Source organism: Pleurodeles waltl, chromosome 8, assembly GCF_031143425.1.
Source record: "Pleurodeles waltl isolate 20211129_DDA chromosome 8, aPleWal1.hap1.20221129, whole genome shotgun sequence".
In the NCBI taxonomy this organism is placed as follows: Eukaryota; Metazoa; Chordata; class Amphibia; order Caudata; family Salamandridae; genus Pleurodeles; species Pleurodeles waltl.
This window is the reverse complement of record NC_090447.1, coordinates 1074098837-1074113323: the sequence shown is the minus strand read 5'-3', so window position 1 is coordinate 1074113323 and position 14487 is coordinate 1074098837.

The window sequence follows — 14487 nt, the reverse complement described above, 5'->3', positions numbered from 1 at the left end:
GATCGTGGACAGGGTCAACGCCGTGGGACAGGCCCCAAGAACAAGGGATGACATCAGGAAGAGGTGGAATGACTTACAGGGGAAGGTGCGTTCCGTGGTTGCAAGACACCAGGTAGCTGTACAGAGGACTGGCTGTGGACCTCCACCTCCTCCCCCACAACTAACAACATGGGAGGAGCAAGTCTTGGCAATAATGCATCCTGAGGGCCTTGCAGGAGTAGCAGGAGGACTGTACTCTGGTAAGTCAAATCATCGCTACTATATCCCACACCCTACCTCCATGCCATCACAAACTCCTACCCCTACCCTCACCCCATCACTCCACCACCTCACATATACCCCACCATCACAATCCACCCATCCCAAAACCAAGCCCTGCATGTAACACCAATCCATGGACCCCCATCACAGACCTGCATGGACACCCATCACCACAGCATGCCCATTAGAGAGAATCACCTCGCCCACAAAACACCACGCACGCATGCCTAAGCTGCCAGGGCTATCCCAACCATACAGGGAAACAAACCCATGCACAAGATGGCACACGCAGATACAATAACACTGCATTTTCATCCCCACAGGACCCCTACTCAACATCACCGGAGAGGAGTTGCCACCAACATCCAGTCCCCCCCAGAGGAGGCCCACAGTGATGACAGCAGCTCTGCACGCCTGGATCATGATGACCAACCTGGCCCATCAGGGACCTCTGGACAGTTGTTTACCTAGGCACAGTCCCAACGCACCACAGAGCCTCCCCTCTCAGGAAACACCAGCACAGCACCCACCCAGCGGGCCCATGCCACTGTCCCCGGGACACGTCAATCAGCAGTGTGTCCATCAGTACAGGGACCCCGGGCAACCCCACAAACACAGGACGATCAGGGACCTGGGGTCAGTGGGCACACGGTTCAGGGAACAGAGGCACAGGACAACAAGGCAACTGGGAGGACTGCTGTGCGACAGGGGGAGGACAGGCTCAGGGAACCCATTCTCCAAGAGGCACTCTCCAACATCCTGGGAGCATACCACCATTCCCAGGAGACCATGGGCCAGATACTATACAAGTTGCAGGAGACCCAGCAGTTGCAGGAGGGACAGTACCAGGGGATCAGGGAGGACCTCAAAAACATCTACACCATCCTGGTCACCATTGCAGGTGTGCTGGCAGACATGGGCAAGACCATGAGGGAGGCAGTGGCACACCAACAGGCCCCTGACACTAGCCACACTGAAGAACAGCCCTCCACTTCCCCCGGCGCTAGTGGACAGGAGGCCCCGCCACAGGAACAACAGGCCACCAGGACCCCACCCCCTGCAGAAGGAGAACCACCCCGCAAACGGTCCCTGTGGTCCAGGCAGAAGCCAGAGAACATTGCTAAGACCCCGCTAGGAAATAAGACTCTCTTGATTATCACCCTTCTGTCCCACTCTGTCACCCTGTCCCCCTTGAACTGCCATTACTCCTCTTCCTATGCCCCATTGGACAATGCACCTGTGATACAAAGAGACTGGACTCTAACTGGACATTCCTCAACCATCACCCCAGCCCATTGCACATCCCCCTCTATGTATGAGCACTTAAATAAACACTCTTGGAACAAAAACTAATCTTGAGTCTGTCAAATGATTGAATCATGTATTAGTACAACATTCTGAAAGCATTGCAAGTAATATATACAGTCATTTATACATTGGTAGCAGTAAACATACCAGGAGCCAGAGTGGGCCACAGAGATCTGAAAATAGAGATGCCAAAGGGTACAGTAAGTGCCCATAGACACAGGGAAATCAGGCTGCCATGTACAATGTCCAACAGAAAACTGAAATGTAAAGTGAAGTTACAGTGTCTTAACTGTGTGTCACTGGAAGTACTGCTCTATTATATTACTTCTGTTATCCACATCTTCTTCGTCTGCCTCCTCTTCCTCACTGTCCACAGGCTCCATCGCTGCCACAAGACCATCTACAGGCTCATCCTCCTGCAGAAAAGGCACCTGGCGTCTCAAGGCCAGGTTGTGCAACATGCAACATGCAACGATGATCTGGCACACCTTCTTGGGTGAGTAGTACAGGGATCACCCTGTCAGATGGAGGCACCGGAACCTGGCCTCCAGGAGACCAAAGGTCCTTTCAATGATCCTCCTTGTTCGCCCATGTGCCTTATTGTAACATTCATCTGCCCTTCTGCAAATATCGAGGGATACCTGTTAGACACACACCAACCCTTAGGGACAACCACATACCCAGACACAAACTTATACTGGGTGGTGACCTTGGACTCACCTATTAGCCACATCCGGTGCCTCTGGAGTTGGCCCTCCACATATGGGATGCTGCAATTCATCAAGATGAAGGCATCATGCACAGAGCCAGGAAACCTGGCATTCACATGGGAGATGTACTGGTCTGCCAAACACACCATCTGCACATTCATAGAGTGATAGCGTTTTCTATTCCTGAACACTTGTTTATTTCTCCGGGGTGGGACAAATGCTACATGTTTACCATCTATGGCACCAATGATGTTGGGGATATGTCACAGGGCATAAAAGTCAGCTTTCACTGTGGCCAAATCCTCCACCTGGGGGAATACAATGTAGCTGCGCATATGTTTAAGCAGGGCTGACAGCACTCTGGTCAACACATTTGAGAACATTGGCTGAAACATTCCTGATGCCATGGCCACTGTTGTTTGGAAGGAACCACTTGCCAGGTAATGGAGCACTGGGAGGAGCTGCATTAGAGGGGGGATACCTGTGGGCTGGCGAATAGCTGACAGCAGGTCTGGCTCCAATTGGGCACACAGTTCTTGGATTGTGACCCGATCAAGTCTGTATGTTAGGATAATGTGTCTGTCCTCCATTGTCGCAAGATCCACCAGGGGTCTGTACACCGGAGGATGTCGCCATCTCATACTCATCCTCAGCGGCAAAAGCCTATGGAGGAAAATGGTGAACAGAGGGTCTTATTCACACATCAGTTGAAATAATGATGCATCGTTTACTTTACAGAACCTGTATGTGAATCTGAGAGTCAGTTGCTGTGTCAATGTCCACTGTGACGCAGTTAGGTGCCATGGCCTCTGCCCCTCTGAAATGGCGGCTGCCTGACCTGTGAGGAGGGACAAGTGGAAATGAGGTAATTCTGCTGGCGTTGTGCACCGTTGCAGTAGGCGGTCTACGACCGCCACGCAACTTCGCATTGGGTATCATTGGGCACTATGGGTTCCAGGAGTCAATGGCGATGTACGCCGGCAGTGACGGTACTCACTGCTGCAGACGTGACCGCCATTTTCTATCTCTTCACTAACTTGCTACCTTACCTTCAACAGGAGAGGACCTACACTGCAAGTGCTGCTGTGACCTGGGTCTGGAAGTGACAATGGCTCATGTGTCTGGGAAAAGGGCTCCTGCCTTCACTGCAGAGGAGTTGGAGAAACTGGTGAGTGGGGTCCTACCCCAGTACACCCCAGTACACGTTACTGTACGGTCCTCCAGACAAACAGGTGAGTACACTGTGAGCATGATGCGTCGGCCATGAATGTATGGATTGCTGTGTATTTAAGCCACATGTAGGGGGGCTGAGGTGTCCTGGCCAGGGTGATGCATGCATGGTGGTCAATGTATGTGCATCAGGGGATGGGAGGGATCTGGTGGGCCATGAGTGTGACGGTCTGGATGGTTAACTAATGCCCTTTACTGCTGTCTTTTCCATGCAGGTCAGCGACCATCAGAAAAAGGGTACCTGATGTTCCGCATCCTGGCGGTGGCCTATCCGGAGTTGGATGGGCGCCTGAAGGCATCACAGCAGCCACAAGGGGGTGAGTACAGATTCAGATTAATTACTTTACACGTGTTAAGATTTACCTGGCTGGGGGATGTGGGCACCCCTAGGCCAGGGCGAACATGGCAGGATAGGTCCCTTGTTGGGCAGGCTCTGAAGCACTCCACCCCCAATAGTGTTAGTGTTCATCTACTACTGGGCAGGGTCCTGTGGGTTTCAGGTGTGCAGCTAATGGTGTTAGGCATTTTAGCCCATGGGCTGGTGACTATCTTAGTAACTGGTAGTGCATGGCATAGTGTATAGGGCTGCTCCCTGTGAGTTGTGTACGCCAACGGTAGTGTTGTTGCTGGCATTGACCAAGTGTATCCTCTGTCTCTCCCTCCCTTTTTTGTTTTGTCACCCTGTCCTTGTGTGCATTAGCATCAACTGGCGGAGGAGAAGAGGCACTGGCGACGGAGGGAGCTGCATCCCACATGGGCCTGGAGGCCGAATCCACCGATGGTGAGGGCACCAGTGGGACGGAGGGCGAGGTGAGCACCACAACGGGGACAGGAGGGGACACCACAGAGAGCAACTCCTCCTCCGATGGAAGCTCCCTGGCGGTGGCGGACACCTCTGTGCCCACCCCAACAACAGGAACTGCCACCACCCCCCCTACCAGCACCGCCCTCCCAGCAGCCCCTCAGCGTGTTTCCCGTGCCCGCTCACCCAGGAGGGTGGGCATCTCCTTTGCCCCAGGCACCTCAGGCCCTGCCCCAGTCAGCCCTGCTGCCCTCAGTCAGGAGGCTATTGACCTCCTGAGATCCCTCACTGTTGGGCAGTCAACCATATTGACTGCCATCCAGGGGGTCGAGAGGTATTTGAAACAAACAAATGCATACCTGGAGGGCATTTACTCTGGCATGGTGCGCCAACAGAGAGCATTTCAGGCTCTGGCATCAGCACTGATGGCAGCCATTGTCCCTCTCTCTAGCCTTCCTCCTCCAACTTCATCTACCCATTCCCAGTCCCCTCAACCTCAACCTATCCCAAGCACACCTTCAGACCAGCATTCACCCAAATCAGCACACAAAAGTGGCTCAGGCAAACACAAACACCACACTTCATCTCACAGGCACTCACACAAGCACCATCCCCATGCAGACACACCAACATCCACTGCCTCCACTGTGTCCCCCTGCTCCTCCTCGTCCACCTCCCTCCCAGTAGCGTCTCCACTCACACCTGCATGCACTACATCCTCATCCACTACCTCCATCACCAGCACGCCCATCACTACACATCCCTCACTGGCAGTCACCACCCCCACATCCATGCACTTGTCCCCTGTGTCCTCTCCCAGTGTGTCTGTGACCCCTCCTCCCAAAGTACACAAACACAAGCACCCACCCACCTACCCAACAGCCATCCACCTCACAATAGCATCCAGCCCATGCACCTGCACCCAAACTCAGCAGACAGACACCTCCGACAACCACTCCCTCTTCCTCCACTCCAGACCTTCTCCCTCCCCAGTGTCACTAAGAAGCTATTCCTGGCAAACATTAACCTCTTCCCTACCCCTCCTCCCCCCGTCCTACCCCTCGGGCCAGAGTGGCCAGAACCCAGCCCAGCACCTCAGCCACCAAATCGTCATCCACTGAGGTTCCTGTAGCTATCAAAGGCTCAAAGGCACCCATCAGCCCAGCCAGTGTGCCACCAACCCCTGCCAAGGACAAAGCCATTCCGCCACCTGGTAAGGTGAAGAGGGGGACAGGATCCAGCAAGGGGAAGGAGCCACAACCCCCCAGCAAAGCCACCTCAAAGACTCCAGCTGCCAGACCCACGGTGACACCACCATCTGCCAAGGTGAGGAAAGGGCAGAAAAAACAGCCAAAGCACTTCAGCCGTCCGAGGCTGCAGGTGAAGGCCTGGTGTGTACCAGCACAACCGCCAGCACCGCCACCTGTACTGCGGCCAGGACCGCCTGCAGGCCCGCCGCTAGCACCGCTGCAAGCCCCGCCACCTGCTCTGCCACCTGCACCACCGCAAGCACCATTACTGTCAGCAGCAGCAGCCCCAGTGGGCAGCCGTCCAAGGCTGCAGGAGAAGGGCTGTAGCCTCCCTCTACCACTGGCAGCACAGGCACCTGCACCATGGCCAGCACCGCCACCTGCACGCCGCAGGCCCCACTGCAAGCGGCGCCACCTGCACCGCGGACAGTAGCACCACTGGCAGCAGCAGCGGCCTCAGTGGGCAGCCGTCCGAGGCTGCAGGAGAAGGGCTGGAGCCTCCCTCTACCACTGGCAGCACCCCCACCGGCCCCAGCACTACCACCAGTTTGCAGCCGTTACCATCGCTAGCCCTGCCTCCATGGACTATCATGCAACCTGGTCCCTGCAAATCTCATGCCTCAGACACCCAGGTGAGGGACTGTGAACTTCCACACCCCAAGTGTTGCATCACTGGGCACAGAGCCCCCTCCAGAACCTGTGGAAGAAGCCATCCACTCAGCCCCTCCTTGCCAGAATGAAGCACACTGGGCACAAAGCCCCCTCCAGAACCAGTGAAGAGAAAGCATCCACTCACCCTATCCTTAGCAGGATGAAGCAGACTGGGCACAAAGCTCCCTCTAGAACCAGTGGAGAAATGCATCCTCTCACCCTATCCTTGGCAGGATGAAGCAGACTGGGCACAAAGCCCCTTCCAAAACCAGTGTAGAAATGCATTCACTCACCCTATCATTGGCAGGATGAAGCACACTGGGCTCAGAGCCCCCTCCAGAACCAGTGGAAGAAGCCATCCACTTGAGAGACTGTGGCTTTGCACTTCCCAGGACCAACCTGTGGGCAAACTACCCACTTGAGAGACTGTGGCTTTGCACTCCCCAGGACCAATCAGTGGGCAAACCACCCACTTGAGAGACTGTGGCCTTGCACTCCCCAGGACCAAGCAGTGGGCAAACCACCCACTTGAGAGACTGTGGCTTTGCACTCCCCAGGACATCCCTGTGGGCATGGAGCCCAATTCCAGGAGCAGTGGCGTTGTCCCATCTTCTGGCTGAGGTGCACCCCCCTTCATCCTCCCCCTGAGGTGCCTGTGTGTTTTTGACCTGATGCCCCTGCAGTGTTCTCTCTGTATTGAGGCAGGAGTCAAGTGTGAGCTTGGCCTTTGAGTTTTGGCCCAGTAGCCCACGGACATTTTCAGTGGACAATGTACAGCGTTATGTACATATTGTATATATTTATAAATACTGTTTTAGCAATTCTTACATATATCTGACTATTTCTAAAATATCACTGATTTGACTCTATTCCTTTTGTCCTTGTGTTCTTCCGTTCTTCCAGGGGGTTACGGGTTGAAAATGTAATGTTGCTCCATGTGTTTGTGTGTATGGTGTTGTGGGTGAGGGTGGGGTTGGGGGTGTGGCGTGTTGCGTGTGTGTGTGTCACTCTCTTTTCCTCCCCCCTCCCCTGTCTCCTAGGTGCAGTACTCACTGTTGTCGTTGCCGCCGCCATTGGTACTGAGGAGGTAAATCAGCATAGGGAGGACCTGCAGCTCAGGCTCCATGGCATCCTGGTTCTTGGTTGAGTGTTGAGAGGTGAGTGGTTTCCCTTCCACATACTGTTTCCGCCATGCTTTTGATGGCTTTGTTACCGTACCGGGAAAGCTGGAGGTTGGGCGGGTTGTGATGTGGTGGGTGGTACATTGTCTTCCGCCTGGCTGTTGGTGGTTACCGCCGTGGTGTTTGTTGCTACTGCCGTGGTGGTCGGTGTGTTAAATTGGCTGTATGTTTTGGCGGTTTCCGTCGTGGTCGTGATCCCATTTTCTTTACCACCGGCCAGTTGGCGGTATTACCGCCGTTTTAACACTGACCGCCAGGGTTGTAATGAGGGCCATAGTAATGTGTTTTATATGTCCTGACAGTGAAATATTGCTAAATTCTTTTTTCACTGTTGCAAGGCCTGTCCCTCTCATAGGTTAACATGGGGGATACCTTTAAATATGATTTAAATGTATGTTGTCTTTGGGAGTGGGTAGACGTGGAGTTTGGGGTCTCTGAGCTCAAAATTTCAAAATACATCTTTTAGTAAAGTTGAGTTTAAGATTGTGTGTTTGAAAATGCCTGCAAATCAGTTTACTTCAAGGAATCAAGAGGAACCTCTGCTTAGTGAGGAGCTGAAGAGCTGAGAAGTGCTGCCCTGGCCTGTGACGTTGTTGTGTTGGGCTATCCTGCAGTTGCTTCTTCTGCCTGTGCAAGGGACAGAGACTGGACTTTGTGTTGCATTCCTGCTTGAGAGTTAACTCCCAGGGCTTGAAGTAGAGCTTGACTCCTGTTTTGAAGCCTCAGAGATGGCAAAGGCTTCACCATTCAGTTCTGGGTCTACCTGGCGTGGACTCTAGCTTGCCAGAGGGTGCCATTCCAGTTCCTGGACCCCTGGAGGTGAATTTCTGAAGAAAAGCCTGTCTCATGACACTGGACGACTCTGTGCAACTTCGCAAAGGACGCCACTGCCTGAAACCGCAACACTGCCTGCCCAGAGGCCGTGGAACTTGCAGAAATGCAACAACCCCTATGACCTTGTAGGCTTCACGTCGCTGCAGCCGCTGATCCGTGCCCGACTTCGCTGACCTCGGAGTGTCGTAAGTCCAATGTCTGTGACATCCAATACCATTGCAGCACCTGCAGCCCTGTGACATCATCGCGACCCTGAGAGTTCGCCCCGTAGCATCGTCACTTTGCCGGACTTCGTGCCTGCCGGAACTGAGGGATAGACTTCACAACCGACGCCACTTCACCTCCACCGCTCAGCAGTAAGAACCCGACGTCGCTGTGTGACGCCTCTGTCCTTCTGCCCCATAGCACTGGAACTGAGGTTGCATTGAAATCCAGCGACGCCTCACTCCCCGACTCCGTGCAACGGCCTATTTTCTACTTGTTTGCTAAGGTACTGTACCTGGAGGTCGAATGACTCCGTGAACGGCGCCAGTATCATCGCTTTGTTGGAAACAACTCCGTCACAGCTCAGCTTAATACCAACTTGCAGCATTTGTGCCTCTAGGCACTACTTTGGTTATTTTAAGTGCTAAATGCATATTTTTAACTGTGTATTGTGGCTTTTTCTGGTATTTGGTCTTGTTTATTTAGATAAAATAACTATTTTTCTAAACCTGTGTTGTGTCATTTTGTAGTGGTTCACTGTATTACTGGGTGTGTTTGTACAAATACTTTACACATTGCTTCTGAGTTAAGCCTGCCTACTCGTGCCAAGATAACAAGGGGGTGAGCAGGGTTAACTGAGTGGGATTCTCCTTTACCCTGACTAGAGTGAGGGTCCTTACTTGGACAGGGGGTAACCTGCATGCCAACCAAAGGCCCCATTTCCAACAGCTCGTGAATAGGCATTTGTTATGTATTAGACAATGATAGTGATGTTCACACTGAGAGGAGAGGATATGGCAGGAAACACGACTCATGGGAAGAACTTTCTGAACCACAAGATGTGAGCGATATATTGTTTCAAGGACGTGATTCTGTTGTCTGTTGTGAAGACATGAGAATCTGGGGAGTATACCAGCTAACGGAGTTTGCTATACACTGACTGATATGGGCAGTGGGAAAATTAAAGTTTTGTTTCAAATAATGTTTCATAGAATTACATTAGCATGTATTCCTTAGGAGAGTTAGGCAGGGTCCTTGAGGTAGAACCCTTGACAGCCCAGGAGAGCCCATTACAGAGAACTCTTTTCAGAGAGTTTCCCTTCTCATATCTAGAGATTAGGTAGGGAGAGCTCGAAGCAGTATTAATGAGCAGCCTTTAGAGAAGCCAGATGATTTATATCTGAGAATACTTTCCAGGGTTTGCCAATTTCCATGGCCTAACTGCTAAGGCTTCATGCTTATGCATTTCTATTTCTCTAATTAGAACCCTTCATTTGAGTTTCTGAAATTGACACCTCACCTTGCTCTTTGAAGGAACTGATTTTCAATGCTTAAACTTCTATAAATTTAGATTAGGGAACTCCTTCGTGGAACACACTTGCTGTATTTACTCCATATTATTTGTAATTCTTACTAATGTGGTATTTTATCTAGTTTTAAAATACAGACTAACGGATTATTTGAATTTGTAACGATGATGACTAAATATTAATACTTACTGCATAAATCCCTTTAACTCACACCAATTCTCTATCTCTCTATTGATTTTGTGAAGCCCCAAATAGATTTCATTGTTGATGGTGTTTGATGTAAATGATTGCTCCTTCTCATTTCTCCTTGTCCACGAACAAAGGTCAATATGACAATTGGTGGTTTTTTTTAATGATTATACTTGAAGACTGAGATACGAGAATCCCCGCTCTGGAAGGAAAGCCCTTGGTCCACCAATGGAAGGCCTGCACTATGCAAGGGCATGCAAGGCAGTGCTAAGCGCTATATTGGTTTTTTTTCTTTCAAAAAGGCATTCACAGCGGTACAAATCACCTCTTCTATGGCTTTGTAAATAGCAGGTAAAGCTTTGCGTTGGCAACTCAAGGTCAAAGAACTACTATATATGAGCAAAAATTGGATGTCAGAACAATTTCTCTACACACATAACACATAGATTTATAGCAACCAAGATCTAACAGTTTTAGTTTATTTTGTGTTACAAATCATCCTATCTGAGGTTAAAACATTTAATAGAGTTTTTTTAAAATTTTAGGAAACCATAATCCCATTTCTTACTCACTATATACATTTACAACATCTCTCTTCCACGTGCGGTGCTTCACCTTGTGTATGGAGACTTCGCTCCGCAGACAGAGCAGAAACTCTGCAGTCGGGGCAGAGAATCACAGGAAATATCAAACAGAAAATTAGAAAGCAGGAATAGGAAATCGGTTATTTTGAATTAATTTTGTGCCATCATCTACTCAAAGAAGCATCCTCCTACACCCTTCAGCTCTTTGCATCAATCTTGCCCACAACATGGCTGAGGGCCTTGATGAAAGGCACCCCATTAATCAAGAGTGAAATGAATATAATTAGAGAGGGAGTGCTTGCAAAGTACCTTCAGCTTTATAGGGGACCAGAAAGCCAGATGCGTATTGCAGCGCATGTCCATCTATGTGTCAGGATACTTCAATTCGATTTCCTCAGAAGCAGAAGATAACTCCTCAGTCCCGACCCGAGCTACTCACAACGAATATTAATCCTTCGTGCTGAGTACCCCGGAGTGGGAAAGGGGAATGGGATGGTAGAGAGACTGCCACAGAGATGATGAACGCCAGTACTCAGTCTGCCTCTTCACATCTAAGATTGGATACAGCACCTGCAAGAGTCACAGTCGCAATTACTAGGGACATACAACATCAGTTTTTCCCTTTCTACTCTCAACACTTAATTCTCTTTAATTCTATTATTTCTTCACTCACCCTGAGTTCTCTGTAGCCTTGCTTCTCTCTATAAATGATAGCTCTTCTTAAAAAAATGCTTATTACTGATTCTGGAAGAACTTCTCAACCTTTGTTAGAGATTGGTTTTATGTTGCTATATATATACTGTATATATATAGTTGGTGATAATGCGTTCTTCAAATCAGCTGATGTTATTTAATTTCTCCTGTCTTATTGTGACTTCTGTCAATACTTGTATTTGTAAATTCTTGTTTATTAAAGTTCGTTTCTCCTTTCTTACTTTGACATTTGTTGATAACTTGTATTTGTAAATGCTTGTTTATTACAGTTAGTTTCTCCTTCCTTACTTCGACATCTGTCGATAACCTGTAGTTGTAAATGCGTGTTTATTTAAGTTTGTTTCTCTTTTAAACTCTATTTTGGTTTATTACCATTGAATTTGTAAATGCTTATTTGTTAACAGTTCGTTTCTCCTTTAAACTTGGCCTTCGTTTATAACGTTGACATTTGTAGATACTTGCTCTTTTAAAGTTCGTTTTTTCTTTGACTTTAATATCTTAAACAAGAACCTTGTAAACATAAGGTTAATTCATACATTAACTCTGTAGCCTTGCCGACTTCCACGGGAACGGTCTACTATCAAACTCTTCAAATAAACCTTGACAATATTTATCCGTTTTCTGTAATATAATCTTCAAATGTAATTTTACATCACAGGAGTTTCTGTTCTGAAGCGCGCTCTCTCTCCACACAGCTGATTCCTGTCAGACCTTAGTTGAAGTGCAAGGCTTCCAGCTGGAGAGCTCGTAACCTAGCAACCAACCGATTGCAAGACTAGAACTGTAACTAAACTTCAGGACTCACAGCGGCCATCTTGGATCTTCTCTTCTTGATTCTTCCTTTGAAATAAGCGCAAGATTACTCTGCAAACCTTCTTCCAGTTTGGGCTTTGCTGTCTCCACTGAGGATATCTCTTTGCTTTTCTCATGCACTTGTTTGATTTGACTTGGCAAGTTTGTGTGGTCATGACACTATGGAGGGACATTGCCACGTGATGCAGTGCAGGTGGGAGTGTACATCCGGCGGGGAAAAATGTGCAGAAAACACTGCGGGACCTTCGATGCTGGACCCGAAGGCCCAGGACATTATGGATATGTCCTCCTAGCTATATACATAGTGCCCCCGCATGCCCCACTGTATTGAAGGGTACTACAGGCTTTCTGGCTTACCATGTTCAGATGGTAGAGTCTGAACAAACAGAAAGACGGTAAGTACATGTACCTAAATATCTGTCATATATTGAGACAAGAGTGGTGAGAGAGATGTCCTGTCAGGTTGAATTTATGACCTTTAACATACCCTGAGACATTGCTGCAAAATTTCTAAGGTCCACGCATCAGTATTTCATTTTGCTCAACATCTTTTATGGATTTCTGTGACTAGTTCTCATGTCACAAATGGGTATGATTGCATTACACGTGCAGTTTTGTAAATAAAGAAACTGAGGGTGGCATTACTAGCGACACATGGACCCTTTGAAAATTCGATCCTATGCTAAGCTGTCTTAAAAAATGTTGTTAGTTTGACACTTCATGATGTTACTATGTTCTAGCAAGCATACCTTTAGTTTGCTTTGTTTGTTTTAACTACTATTTGTTGTTTGAAATATTGAAATATAGTCAAGGCTGACATTGTGTAACCTCACCTTACTTCATATAAGACATACAAATCCAAGGTGTAGTAAATGCACACATTTTCTAAAGAATGCCATTCAAGATATTGTTCAAATTATATATATATATATATATATATATATATATATATATATATATATATATATATGCCATAGACACATACTCTAAGTAAGTGCATATGTATTGCAGTGTGGTGCATAAACAAAGCTTTATCATCTTTATCATGAGGGAAACAGTGGCTTTACCCAGGTACATTTCTGAAGCTCTCTTCAGAAAAAAAAAATGTTATGCCACTTTTTAGGATTGCCTTCAACATACTTGAATTGTGTGAAAAATTATAATTTTTTTAATGAATTACATTTAATCTAATTCACAGTTATTATATTTTACCGCATGAGATATCCATTAGTTAGGTCAATATACTACCATGTCAGAAATTAGTATTTGTTGCTTTTCTTTATGGGTATTTTTTAACCACATATATATTTGTTTACTTAATTACACTTTTCAGCTGGCCTTGCTGGCCAAGCAGTATCACAGTAGGAAAGAAGATCCTCAGCTCACTGATGGGCACATCACCATGATACCAAAAGTGTGGAGGAAGAACTAACAACTAGCAGGGATGGTGCTCCCACCCAGAGAATTACTCGATCATCAGCTAAAAGACTTTAGGCAGAGGCTGGACAGGCTCAAGGGGGAAACATGGAAATGGACACCACCTGCCAGGGAGAGATGGAAGTCGGGTCTCCTCCTGGCCTACACAAAGAACCCATACAAGAGGAATACCTAGAGCACGCCCAAACACCTAATGTTATTCTGTCTCCTACTTCGTCTGTCCTCACAGTTTCCTCTATTACCCCTTGTGTTTCACTTCCGAGGGGGTATGTGGTCCTGCACCGGCCAGTCAATTTTTGTCTGTGTCGGAGAAGGATTTGAACATTATAAAAAAAAACTGAAAGCAAAGACCAGTGACCTCAAGTTGGACCCTCATAACCAAACTACATGTGGCTTTGGGGAGCTGACATTATTATTTTACTTGACTGTGGACTTATATTTGGACTATGTGTTGACTTTCGACTATTTTGTTTCACCATCTGCATACAGACAGGTTCCCCTGATGCTTCCTGACTTGTTTTTTTTGTTGCCCAACCACCTCCAAATTCCCTTTCTCATTCTGCCAGAAGACTTTATTTGTGTTTGTTTCTCCCATTCTGTATTCTGTATGACTTTGATGTAACTTATTTTGATATAGAAATGATTTCATGATCAAACCCAAATGTTTATGTAATATTATTTTTGGGAAAAAAAACACTCTCTGTTATATTTGTTGCATTTTATGTGGTTATGTGTAAATGTTTTGGTATTCAGCATGTGCTTTAAATATGATATCTTGTAACACAATTGTCTTTCTGTTCTAAATGTAGTAGATATGTGCTACAACCAAAGAAAAGATTACAAAAAACATCCAAGTCAACTCAGTTTAGAGGTTGTAAATACTGCAAATATTTTTATTTCCACGCAATGGTGAGTATCAAAACAGAGTTACTCTTTTTAAGAGGGCTATCTCCTATAAGTTCACAATTGTAGGGGTGATGATCTTTGCGAGTGTGTGCAAAATTTGGGT